Source organism: Chelonia mydas, chromosome 11, assembly GCF_015237465.2.
Source record: "Chelonia mydas isolate rCheMyd1 chromosome 11, rCheMyd1.pri.v2, whole genome shotgun sequence".
NCBI classification, from domain to species: Eukaryota; Metazoa; Chordata; order Testudines; family Cheloniidae; genus Chelonia; species Chelonia mydas.
Genome location: NC_051251.2, coordinates 36318329 through 36332404, shown reverse-complemented (window position 1 = coordinate 36332404; position 14076 = coordinate 36318329). Strand labels below are relative to the sequence as shown.

The following is a 14076-nucleotide window of genomic DNA, read 5'->3' as shown; positions in this document are numbered from 1 at the left end:
GTGGCATCTGACTCAGATAATGAAAATGAACATGCGTCAGTCCGCACTGCTTTGGATTGTTATCAAGCAGAACCTGTCATCAGCATGGACGCATGTCCCCTGGAATTGTCATTGAAGTATGAGGGGACATACAACTCTTTCGTGTATGTGACACACAAATATCTTGTGACGCTGGCCATAAGAGTGCCATGAGAATGATTGTTCTCACTTTCAGGTGACATTGTAAACAAGAAGCGGGCAGCATTATCTCCTGCAAAAATAAACAAACTTGTTTGTCTGAGCGATTGGCTGAACAAGAAGTAGGACTGAGTGGACTTGCAGGCTCTAAAATTTTACATTGTTTTATTTTTGAATGCAGTTATTTTTGTGCATAATTCTAGATTTGTAAGTTCAATTTTCACGATAAAGAGATTGCACTACAGTACTTGTATTAGGTGAATTGAAAAATATGATTTCTTTTGATTTTTACAGTGTAAATACTTGTAATCAAAAATAAATGTAAAGCGAGCACTGTACACTTTGTATTCTGTGTTGTAAGTGAAAACAATATATTTGAAAATGTAGAAAAAATTAATATTTAGAAAACAAAAATATTTAAAGAAATGGTATTCTGTTATTGTTTAACAGTGCGATTAATCGCGATTAATTTTTTTAATCGCATGATTAATTGTGATTAATTTGTTTAATCACTTGACAGCCCTATCATAATCTAATTTAGTGCTTCTAAGAATATTCCAGGAAGACCTTACAGGCTTTTCTTTTCCTTTTATACAATGGAAATTGTCAGTACAGGTTATTGTTAGATTATAAAATGGTTAGAAAAGCTAAAGAGACTTTGGCTGGACCATGAAACAGTTGGACAGTTGCAGGATTTTGCCATTTGACACATTAGCACCTTCATTCAAGGTTATGTCTACACTTGGAGCTACAGGTGATTCCCTGCTTGAGTACTCATACTCTGACTGGCTATTGTTGAGTGCTAAAAATAGCAATGTAGCCATGGTAGCATGGGCTAGCTGCCCCAAGTACTCATGGGGTATGGGTGGGCTTGTACTTGGGCAGCCACTCACCACTGCCCCTGCTACCCTACAGCTCTTAGTGTATTAGCTTGATTAGAGCCAGTGCAACTATGTCTACATGGGCTGGGAATCATACCCTAGTGCTAAAAGTAGAGGTAGCCTAGAATCTTAGTGCTTCACAAGCATCAGTAAATTAATGTTCCCCTACCTCTTTTCTCTGACTGTCCCCCTATGAAGACTGCAGCTCCCTGTGGCAACAGAGCAGGGAAAACATTGAGAATCCTTCCAGGCCCTACAGGGAGTGCAGCTCTACAACAGTCTCCCTGAGTTCAACAGCCTCTTTCCCGGTAGCTTGTGGTTACTGCTATCCTGTGCTCTGTTTCTGCAACAAGGCTACCTGGGCAAGGAAGTGCCTTCTCCTCAAGGCCTCCAACAGCTTCCTTCAGGTACCGCCCCTGCAACTCCCATTGGCCACGGTTCTCGGAGTCGGCGCTCGCGGGGGGGGCAGCATGCAGAGATTCCCTGGCTGTTGCTGTGCGTAGGAGACAGACGATCGTTTCCAGGAGCCATGCGGAGCCTGGGAGTCTGTCTTAGCCCTGTTGCGCCGCCCATCAGACTTTTAGCAGCCTATTAAAATCTCCTAGATGGCTTTTAATAGCCGCTGGGAGATTGAGGCTGATTCCGGGAGATGCCTGGCCAATCCGGGAGGGTTGGCAACCTTAGTCCCAGGCTGTGTGTTGCGGCCCAACCTCTTACTCCCCCCCAGCACCAGCAGGGGTCCTGGGTCACGCACTGCGGCCCGTCCCCATCCATCCAGCACCAACGGGGTTTGTGAGCCATCGCCCCATCTGCCCCCAGCATCAGCGGGGGTCCCGGGCTACCCCCCATCCAGAGCCCTCAGTCCCCAAGCCCAAATTTTAGTTAGGGGTATATAGTAAAAGTCATGGACAGGTCACGGGCCGTGAATTTTTGTTTACTGCCTGTAACCGGTCAATGACTTTTACTGAAAATACCCGTGACTAAAACGCATCCTTATTCATAATTGATTCTATGGAACTTATTGGCTACATCATCCTTCTGTATATCAACGTGCAGAACATAACAATATTTTCTGTATTTACAATTCTGTATTTTAATATAAATCTGAATATATTACTGGTTTTTACAATGACATGACTCTCTAACATTGGGTGGGTGGAGAAAGAAATCTGCTAACAAATGTATATTCCCAGTCCCACTCACTCTAAAGTTTTTGCAGACATGCACATCAGTAATGACTAGTGTATGCATTGCCTTCTTATTCCTGTTACTGTTTTGGTTTGTGCTCCCTGAACTTGTTGATCCTGTTCTTGTTTCTTTGCTGGGGAGAAAGGCTATGTGTGTGTGCATAGCAGGGGGCGTGTGCAGTTATTTGGGCCTGCTGCTACACGTCTGCTGTTCAGACTTATTATTATGTTTTATTGAGATTGTTGCTGAACTAAATGGTTTATTGTAATTATATGTTTTCATTGGTCACCTACCTGCATGTGTTGCTTTTTTTGTGTGTGTTGTGGGATTAGCGTTCTGGGGTGTAGCGTAACATTATGGCAATGAGTGCTTCTAGTCTACAACCCATGCTGCCTAGACTTGCTTCGTCTGTTGACTAGCAATAATTTATTCAGAATTTTCACAACTATGTGCAAATCTCTAATGCTGCGAGGTTACCCTTGCTGCAGAACTGCTTAGGCCATGATGGCATTGATATTTATGATGGATTCCTGGAGCTCAAGTCCTTCTTTGATTCAGCTGTGGAGAGCCTCAACTAGTATTTTGGCACTGAAGATTCTGTTCTGTTAAAGAGGAAAACCTAGTTTGAAGCTCACCAGCAGCCCAACGAAACTGTATGTGAGTTTGCATTTCATTTGTGGCGGGTGGCCCAGGACTGTGAATTTGGGAATATTATGATGATCATGCTCAGGGATATTTTTGTGATTGGTGTACTGTAGCCAGTGACCAGCTGGGCAAATGATACTAGCTGAAGATGCTAGATTGCTAACTTTTGATGCTGTGGTTGCTAAGAGTGAGGCATTTGAGAGGGCTTGGGCATTTGAGAGGGCTTGGGTTGAAAGGGCTGCTATGTCTCAGGCTGCCGCTACCTTTGCATCTGCACTACAACTGTCAGCTGCTCCTCATACTTTTGACTCCTGGAGTCATATAATGCTGCCTACTCCCACTCCACAGCCTCAGCAACAAAAGTTACTCTTTTCTCACTGTTTCCACTGTGGCAGTATGGGTCACTTGGCCAGTTTCCCTGCCTGCCTGGCTAGAACTGCTATGTCCTGGGCTCATGGGAAGGATGGACACACTTGACATTAGTGTGCTACGGTACACCTTGTTCACAATGATGGGAGGCCTGAAGTGCATACTGTGAATGTAGAGCCACATGAGAGCACCTTTACCTGATGTTTCCTTTAGTACGGTCTTCTCATGGAGCAAAGGACTGGAGCTTGTATCCTGTATCATGGAAATTAATGGTACACCACTGAAGTGCATGATGGATATGGGTGTTGAAGTTAGCATTCTTCCCCCGGGGTTAGTTCACAATCTTTACCTGACTACAGCGGTTATTTTTTTTTTAAAAAAAAAAGCTTGGAATTTTTAGGCCTGGCAGACAGTGGGTGAAGCTGTATGCTCTGTGCTCTACAAAGGCGCTGCCTTGGCTGCAAAGTTTGCATTGTTAAAGGTGCAGCTGTGAATGCTGTTCCACTGTCATCCTCTGATCTATGCTTGCAGATTGGTATTACACATGAACTGGCACAGGACACCCGAGGTGCGATTAGGTTGGCTAGAATAGAAGGGGATACCCAAAGTATTGTTCAGAGATGCCATGATTTATTTAATAGTGATGATGTTCTAATCACAGGATATGCATATTCTGCAGTTGACTTCAAACGTGAAGCCCTTTGCACCTCCTACATGTCATGTACCATCTGCACTTGTGGACAAGATCCAAGCAGAATTTGAATGTGGCCAAGGGCAGTTTTACAAAAGATCCTGTAGAGTTTCTAAGGCACTATCTGTTGGCCACTGGTGTGAAATCAATGCCTGAACAGCTACAAGCTGCTGCTTCACTACCATTACCCGCTGATCATAACAGTTTATGTTAATTCATTGTCCTAGCTTGACCCCACTCTTAGGGATGCTAAACTGTGCAAGTCGATATGTGCTGTACAAGTGGATAGGCCCAGTTCTTAGAATTTATAGACTATAGACCAAGTTTTATTATTTGAGTGAAGATATGTTGCTACTTGACATGTCTGACATGTAGAGGAGTCCAGGTGATCATCCCAGCAGTGTTGTGATAAGCAGTCCTCGATGTGGCTCATGAAGGATGTTTGGGAGTTACAAGGATGAAGGGCTGCATTCAGACATTGAGCATCATGTGAAGGCATGCATAGAACTACTGCTCTTCTGGGTACTTTGAAACCAGTAGTCATAGACAGACCATGGCAGAGAAATGCAGTGCATATTACTGGCCCCTTGATTTCACTGCGTGGCTCCACACTGTTGACTGTTCTAGACTACTCACTTTACCTCTCTGCATTCATAATTTCACAAGGACCTTATTTCTTGCATAAACACTTCATTCACTAAGTTGGACTACTAGAGAGCCTGTTTCAGATAATGGGACACCTTTTGTAATAAGAGAGTTTGAGGGTTTACAGACAAGTATTGGTATCGTATGTTATAAATCTGCTGCATACCATACCCAAGTGTGTAACTCATATATAGGAGGAAGGTCAAGATACACCCTTCCCTACTGCACTAAGTCATGCTTTATATGATATTTAGAGTACATCTCATAGAAGTACTGGAGAAACCCCATTCTATCAGCTCTTCAGCCGACCTGTGAGGACCAAATAGGCTATGCTGATGGAAAAGGTTCATCCCCTTCGCTGTCCTCGAGGCTGACTGATGTAACTAGGAAATATGCATGTTTCAACAAGTGTATCCATGCAAGGTCCATGAGTTCGACCCTGGACCAGCATTGTATGTTAGATGAGCATCTGGAAGCATTTTTGATACTCATGGCATGATCTAGAGTGTGGCAACTGCATTTACCATGGGGAGAACATGTTGTTTACCAGTGAGATATACTGCCTACTGAAAGGGGAACAGATAGGGAAGAGAACACTCTTTCTGCATATAATGATGTCATGTGGCCAACTGGGGAAGGTGTGCCACAGCAACAGCATCTACCCCTTGAGCTGTATCAGGTATAAGTATAACATACAGCCCCAGGATCACCTGGTGCCTCCAGCCAGGTACTGCTGAACTTTTCGGGAGAAGAGAAGGAACTTGTGATGGCTAGTGTGTATGACACCTCCATGATCCCTGTTACTGTTTTGTTTCCTGGTTCTGCTCCCTGAACTCAGTGTTCCTGTTTCTTTGCAGGAGAGGAAAAAGGCTGTGTGTGTGCACAAACTCTGTGTGTGTGGGGGGGTGGTGGTGTGTGCAGCTACCCAGGGATTGCTTCTACATACCTCCTATTCACACTATTATGTTTTGTTCAGACTTTTGCTGACCTAACTAGTTCATGGTTGTTACATGTTTTGACTGACAATCTACCTGCATGTCTTGCTTCTTTGTGTGTGTGTGTGTGTTTGTTTTGAATTTGATATTCTGGGGTGCATCAGAGTGTGATGACATCCAAGGGGAGAATTCAACCCATGGTGAAGTTAGCTCATGTAAGGTACTAAAGCTTACTTAAATACCTCTAAAACTTCTATTTGGGAATACATAAACTATCAAGTATACTTTTATTGCACTAAGGACATAGATTCCTATTGAAGTCACATTTATGCTTTTCATGTGAACTGGTCTCCTGTTCTGGTAGCTAAGAACCATAGATGTATACTACATAATAGGATGTACGATTAAATTCATTGTGAGAAGTATAATGGTGGTTTAATGCCAGCAGTACATTCACCCAAGGCTGCATTTGTGTATCTGGAAGAAAAGGTCAAAATGTTTTTAACAAAGTTAACAAAAAAAAATGTTTTTGGCCTTTTTTCTAAATTGAAAATGCTAATGAAAATTTTCTTTTTTTTGAAGTTTGTAGCACTTATTTTTTTTAAAAAAATTCAGATATTTGAGTTTTTGGTTTTGTTTCCCCTTTCCTTTCCTTCTTTCCTTTTTCCCCTTTTTCATATTTCCCTTATTTTTTCCAGTCATTTTGAAAAATCAATATTGTTTTTAAATTAATGGAAAAATAGAAAAGAGGAAGAAAAAGAAAGAAAAAATCCAGTAGAAAAAAATGATAAATGCTGGGGGAAAATCACAAATTCCCCAAAATGTATTTGTTTTGAATGCTGCAAGACTAAAACATCTTCAAAATGTATCATGAAATTGTTTTTCCATTTTTTGACCCACTCTAGTGTCTGGGCAGGGTTTTATGTAGCAGTGGTGTGACATTGGATGTCTACTGTTGGGGATTCTGAGGGGCAGATAAAGTATACCATACTCATTTTCTTTGAGATGCTTTTAATGTTTCTACTCGAAAAACAGTGTAAATAGTTAAAACAATATATAGTGGAGCAGATGCAGTCTAATTATGAAACTAGAAAGAAATGTTTACTCTTCAAATTATTATAAACTATTTTCAATGTATTATCAATTATTTAGAAAAAACCATACTCCCTATATTAAGAAATAAACAAAATACCATCACTAATAGAAAAAGGGTGGGACCAACCTTTTGGAGGACTTAAACCTAAGTCTTTTGGCGTTCAGCACATACAGAACCTTAAGACATCAACGAAGGGGGAAGAATACTTTGGGTGTGGAGTTTCCTGCACTGAGTAAGAGAGTAGGAAAGAGTGGGCCATTGAGAAGAATTAGGTAAGGGTTATCTGGAGCAAAACTGTGGTTACTGAAGGTAAGCAGTAAAGGAATGGTGTAAGTGGGGTAGACAGGATTGGGCTCAGAAGGGAAGTTTAGGACTTGTGTTGAGATAGTGGAACTGACATAGGGAGCAGGTAGGGGCTGCCCACATTCGGGAGGGACAATGGCCACCACCATATGACACCGTCTGTTTTAAATATCCAGTATTCAGAACAGATTTCAACACAATTACGAATGTCTTGAAAAATACTTAATAAATGTGCGCGTGTACCCTGAATAGAATATTTGTCTAACCATTGATCCTGTTGGCCAAATCCTGATGTCAGAGCACCCTCCATGTAACTGGACTGTGTACTGAGGATTTACCCAAGAAGCCAGGGTGGATAAAGGTACTACACAGACTGAAAAGCTGATTTGTGGCTGCAGTATACCCCCTGTCAGAAGACTCTCTCTATTCTGAGATTTTCTGGTACATCTGTGTAGGCACTGACTCATTGCACCCCCTCCTACAATAGTCTGCATCCCACCCCATTAAAACTCCACCATCACTGTATGCTGGCACATTTCATTCTCTCAATACTGCCTCCTCTCCCCACCCATATAATCTACCCCAGTACAGTATTTCATGATCTAACCTCTCTGCGCACAAAGAATTTAATTCTTCCCACTCTCCCACTCCCAATTAATTATCATGATCTTTCTCAGCATTTAGTTCTGTATCATCCACACACCCATGTTATTTTATTCTCTTTAACCCTCTCGCCCTTGCTACGTGATTCTGTACCCCACACACTCACCGTTTTATTCTCTGTGAATCCCCGCCCCCGGCTCCTTAACCATTGCCCCCTTTACTTACACTTACACACACACACACACACTCTCTCTCTCTCTCTCTCTCTCTCTCTCTCTCTCTCTCTCTCCACTAGCTTTTCATCCACTTACCTCCATGCCTTTAGAAGTTTCCCCCACCCTTTGTAGCCTGCACAGCTGGGGAGTCCTGGTGGCTTTCCCCTATTAGAGCAGAACCTGGCTCTTCAGGGCACCACTGGCAGCCTCTTCTCCTCTCCTCCTTCCCAGGCCAGGGGGGAGGGGCACTGCCATAAGAGTCATTTTGCCTCCTTCCCAGGCCGGGGAGAGGAGGCAGTGCTGGAGCCCAAGGAAGAGCTGCAAGGCATTACTGAGGAACCATACTACCACTTGGCATGTTCAGCAGCTCTGATCACCTGCGCTTCCCCAAGAGGTGGGAGAATGGGGACACACAGATAGGAGAGTTAGCAAACAGCCTCCCCTGGGAAGCTGTTAAGAATTAGTTGGTCTGGAGATGGCAGCAACCTCAGTGCCCCAGGGAAGCAAATGGAGAGAAAAGAGGCACATATATGCCATATATAATATAGATAAAGGGGAGAAGGGTTTGAAATTCTCTGATTGAGTTTGGGGAGTCTGAATAATGGGAAGAATTGAAAATATCCCCCAACTCTTTCACCCTCTCCAACTTGCTGCAGGCTCCCCATCCAGCAGGAACAACAGCCCCAGGCTGCTCCAAGCTCTCCCACCCCCACCCCCACAGGCCACTTCCCACCCCATAGCAATCCCCTAGGTTCCCTCCAGTAAACGCCCCCCCTTCCAACCAATAACCCCCTTAATTCCCTTGGTTACTGCTGTTTTGTCCAAGTGCCTCCTTCCTCTTCTGAAAGGTGTGGTTAATAAGCTCATGCTGTCCCCCACACGTGCACCTTCTACTAAGGTAAACCCTATGAAGGAAATCAGTCACTTTTCACTGTTGAGAAACATAAGTCATGGAGCTGTACAAAACCTAGCAGCTTTGTCTGTTGGAAATTTTCATTTTTTAAAAAAGTAATGTTGGCTGTGTCCCTTTAAGGCTGCTGGCAATACACTTCTGATGCTGGATGCTAGCACTTCTCACTGACTAGCTGGATAGCAAGAGTTACTACAGCAGATTCTTTCCTAGGTGTCTGGCTGGTGGGTCTTGACCACATGCTCAGGGTCTATCTGATCATCATGTTCGGGGTCAGGAAGGAATTTTCCCCTGGGTTAGATATGCAAAGACCTGGGTAGGGTGGGGGGTGGCCTTCCTCTGCAGCATGGGACATGGGTCACTTGAAAGTTTAAATTAGTGTAAATGGTGGATTCTCTGTAACTTGAAGTCTTTTAATTATGATGTGATGACTTCAGTAACTCAGCCAGAGGTTAGGGGTCTATTACAGGAGTGGGTGGGTGAGGTTCTGTGGCCTGCAATGTGCAGGAGGTCAGACTAGATGATCATGATGGTCTCTTCTGACCTTAATGTCTATGAGTCTAAGAGCTAGGTCAGTGGCTGTGGGGTTAACTGACCCAGTTAGGTCACTATTTAGCAATTTTCAGAAGCACAGAAGCTCCTCTGGATGTAATAGTCCTGTCATTTTTAATATTGTTCTGGAGTATGGCTCAAACCAGCCCTGTCATTATTTTTACTTACCATTTTCTAGCCACAGTAGTGATCTAACAAAGTAAGTTCTTGTCTTAAATTAAATTTACATTAAATCAGAAGGTATAATTGATTCTTGAAAAACAACATGAGCATTATATAATTTACTCTGAGTATTTTTCTTTCATTTTACTTGGTTTTAAGAAGATTGCTGTTAGGTTTGCTTGGGTAAATGGGGGGAGGGAACAGTTTACAGCCATTGTTTAAGAAAATTAATTTTGAATAGTAGTATAAATTCCCAATAGGAGGACATCCCTGCTTTTATGAAATGAAATAAAGCAGTACTTCTCTGAACAGCTCTCAAGCACAGCTTCTCTCCATTACTGTCACTTGCTGCAAAAGGAGTACTGCAGAAAAACAGTGCATTGTGGAACTCCTTCAGTCTAACAGCAGTCCAGCAATTCTGCCCCATTAAGTGTAATTGCTAGGGTGGAGCCATACTACAAACACCTTGTGGTTTATCCCCCAATGTATTCTCTCTGCTTTCTATGGAACCTATTTCTTACTGTCACTTTAGGCCTGATTCTGCACTCGCAGCTTGTAAATTAGGAATAACTCTGTTGCCATCAGTGGATTTAAACCAGTGTAACAGAAAGCAGAATTAGGTCATTTATTTTTAATCGGAAGCAAAGCACATAATCTACGTTTTGGTAGAGATAATATATTTTATAGTAACTCATTTATTATAAAAATATGTTTCATGTATTCCTAAGAGCTATGAACAAAAAGCAGCATCCTGATTTTTGTTGTTGTCTGAACAAAGAGGCAGAGGACCTAGAATCTAAGTTTTAGTATAAACACAGAAGTGACTTTGACAGTAATCCCTGACTTGGAATACCTCTGTAGCTTTATGGAGGCAATAAGAGAATCAACAGAAATTACTAGGAAAAACCTCTTGATATTGTACTTAGGGTGCATTACAGATGACCATGGTGAGATACGCATCCTCTGCTCAGAAGAGGCCCAGAACACGGTAGTATCTGCACAAAACACACTTTGTCCCCAGAGGGTTGTGATTCTTAGTAATGATTGATTACAGGTTGGTTTCTCATTCTCTCAACATTCGTTTGGTTTGCAAGGCTGATACATTTATATTTTCTTCCTGAATGGGGGAGGATAATGGAGACCAAGGGCAGACTGTAGAAGGCTCCCCCACTGCCAGGGGTTCCTATTCTTTTTTTTCCTACTGTCACTCCACACTCAGCCATTTGTAACTGGCTCTCCTCAGGTGCACATTGGAGTCCTTTGTATTGGTTTCCACGGTACTTAAGAAGATTCACTCCGGAAATCAGCACTGTGGTTTATAGGATGCTAATGGTATCCAAGGGTAACTGATTGCAAATGACTGAACAAATTTAATTCAGTAGAAGGGCACAGATTCGCCTCACCCCCACCCCATGATCTGTCTCCCATGAGGAATGGACCTCACAAACTGGAAACTTTGTTCTACCCTGCAGAATATTTTTAATTTGATCATTTTTTTTTCTAATGGATGCTATGAGTTCCTCTTCCCCTCTTCAACAGAGCAGAAAAACCCTGTTAGTGTCCTTCCTGGAATTTAACTTTATTGCTAATTCAAAAACAATACCCTATGTGAATGTCAGATTATGCTTCTTTTTGAGCTTGGCTATTCCTAGTGTTTCTCTCAAGAACCTCCTCTGTCCTCAGCAATAAATACCCAGTAGAGAGTCGTTGGCCCATAGAAGCTTGTACTACAACATCTCTGAAAACTTTTGCAGGTAAAGCAAACTAATTCATGTATTTTGTGGAATCATAGCTCGGAGTTAGGAGACTTAGGCCTGGTCTACACTGGCGGGGATTGATCTAAGTTACGCAGCTTCAGCTATGTGAATAATGTAGCTGAAGTTGACGTACTTAGATCTACTTACCGCGATACCGACTACTTAGATCTACTTCACTGCGGTAGGTCAACTGCTGACATAAGAACATAAGAATGGCCATACTGGGTTGGACCAAAGGTCCATCCAACGCACTATCCGGTCTACCGACAGTGGCCAATGCCAGGTGCCCCAGAGGGAGTGAACCTAACAGGTAATGATCAAGTGATCTCTCTCCTGCCATCCATCTCCACCCTCTGACAAACAGAGGCTAGGGACACCGTTCCTTACCCATCCTGGCTAATAGCCATTAATGGACTTAACCTCCATGAATGTATCCAGTTCTCTCTTAAACCCTGTTATAGTCCTGGCCTTCACAACCTCCTCAGGCAAGGAGTTCCACAGGTTGACTGTGCACTGAGTGAAGAACTTCCTTTTATTTGTTTTAAACCTGCTACCTATTAATTTCATTTGGTGACCAATAGTTCTTATATTATGGGAACAAGTAAATAACTTTTTGTTATTCACTTTCTCCACACCACTCATGATTTTATATACCTCTATCATATCCCCCCTTAGTCTCCTCTTGTGGGGGACGCTCCCCCATTGACTCCGCCTATGCTTCTTGCGCTGGTGAAGTACGGGAGTCGATGGGAGAGCGCTCAGCAGATGATTTATCGCATCTTCACTAGACGCGATAAATCGACCCCCCGCTGGATCGATCACTCCGGAGGTAAGGGTAGACATGCCTTTAGGTGCTATTTCCTGTTCTGTCACTTAATTGATCATGAATGTCACCAAATCACCTCTCTGTCCCTCAGTTTACTGATTTGTAAAAATGGACATGATAGTGCTTATAGGGCAGTGGTTCTCAAACTTTTGTATTGGTGACCCCATTCACACAGTAAGCCTCTGAGTGTGATCCCCCTTATACATTAAAAACACTTTTTAAATATTTGACATTATTATAAATAATGGAGGTGAAGCAGGGTTGGGGGTGGAGGCTGACAGCTCATTACTCCCCACATAATAACCTCACAACATCCTGAGGGGTCAGGATACCCAGTTTGAGAATCCCTGTTATAGGGTGACCAGATGTCCCAATTTTATAGGGACTGTCCCAATATTTGGGGCTTTGTCTTATATAGGTCCCTGTTACCCTCAGCCCCCATCCCGATTTTTCACATTTACTATCTGGTCACCCTAAGTGCTAACCTACTTTTGTGTGAAGCCTTGTAAGTTCTACTGATGAAAAGATCTTTAAAAATTCAAAATAGTAATACTGCTGTGTATTTACTGGGATGGCTTTCCAACATACAAGGATATATGAATTTTAACAGATCTGATCTGTTTGTTTTTGCCAAGAGCAAAAACATAATGTGTGTCACAGGGCAAGGGCGAAGTGAAGGGCAAAGATTGAATTCTGCTTACTGCAACAGATTTCTGCTGCCTGAATCTCCCCCTAGTGATCAGCTTCAGACTGTTGGAGAGGACAAGGGCAGGGGAGGGACTGTGTGCAGGCATTTAGGAAAAGCTTTTTGAAATTCAAAGAGAAGATTCACCATGCAGTGGAAGTAATACAATTTCATTTTGTGTTCTCTTGTTTAACTTCAGTGTTGATTTTTTTAAAATATTTTATATTTCCTTTGATTCAATATAGTTTTTTGTTCTTTATCCTTGGGGATAGAGAATTCATTTCTGACCTCCCAAAACATGGCAAATCGCTAGGCTATATAACATAAAGAAGAGTTCAGCAAGTATTAAATTTACCAGGGTCAGTGCAAAGGAAGAAATGTATTGAAGTATTCATGTAAAATTCCTACAGCACTCCTATTTTCAGTGTCTCTTAAAGAGAGATGCATATACAGGGAACCACAGATGCACCACCTAACACAGAGCACTAGTAGCAAAGTCTAGGTCTGGTCCCAGGGTCCCTGAGCCTCAAACCCAGATACTGTGGTTATATCAGAGAAGTATAAAAAGAGACGGCAGCAGGATGTAAGTATTAAGCCACCATCACTTCCAATATCTAAACATAGTTGGCAACCAAAATAAGCAGCGTCATTTCCTCTCTCCTCTCGCCCCCTCTCCCCCAAGCTGTGCCTGATATGCCTGTGCCAATAGAAGAGTAACATCCACAAGAATACCCTTAGGGGGTCATCCCCAGATCCAGTGCTGGGATTTGAGATGGAGTCATGAGAAAAACAGATTGTTTAAAATACACTGTACCACTACAGCTCAGGCATTAGAATTGCAGTGTGAGACCAGAGAGAAACAGAGCAAGTAATTGCACAATTTTTGTTGCTGCACCTAGTGACTAATTCTGGCAGTCTCTGTCAGATCACTTGCATCTTGTATCTCAAGTATTTTTATTCCTATCTTCCGGCAGTTATACTAATTTAGATGGAATATACGGGCCAAAGGTGTTAACGTAACCCAGTCACTGTTCAGCATTAAGCAGTGGCAAAAAAGATTTGGGGTTTGGTATACAGAGACCTCAGTCCGGTGAGTACCATGGAGTTACACGTAATTAAACATCTTTTTAACCTTTTGTTAAAGATATAGAAAAGAAGGAAAAACAATTGAAGGATTTGAAATATAAAATATGGTAGCAACATTCTTTGTTTCTTTCTCCACTAGCTAGAAATTGCTTTTAGAAGAAAAACCCCTTGTTTGATAGCTGCTTAGATGGTATCAAAGATGGTAATAACTGCCCTTTTGGGGGAAAAGAGAAGAAGTTACTTGGCATTAGCTGGAGCTGTTGTTGTTGTTAAAGTCTGATCTCATTTCCTAGAAGAAAAAAGAAGACACACGCAAAATTGGAGAGAGAAGAATAGCAAAGAGAAAATGC

At 42.4% G+C, this 14076-nt stretch overlaps 1 protein-coding gene across 11 annotated transcripts in view; it reads left to right on the top strand.

Annotated features, from left to right (window-relative positions):
• LOC102938237 (sodium channel protein type 1 subunit alpha) overlaps window positions 1–14076 on the top strand; it is a 171479-nt gene that overhangs the window by 36534 nt on the left and 120869 nt on the right. Inside the window, exon 1 of one of the 11 annotated variants that reach the window (XM_043525362.1) lies at window positions 7185–7291. The exons of the other annotated variants lie outside the window; for them this stretch is intronic. The gene's annotated coding sequence lies outside the window, so the exon portion shown is untranslated. Of the gene's footprint in view, window positions 1–7184; window positions 7292–14076 lie in introns of those variants that run through there. 11 annotated transcript variants of the gene reach the window in all.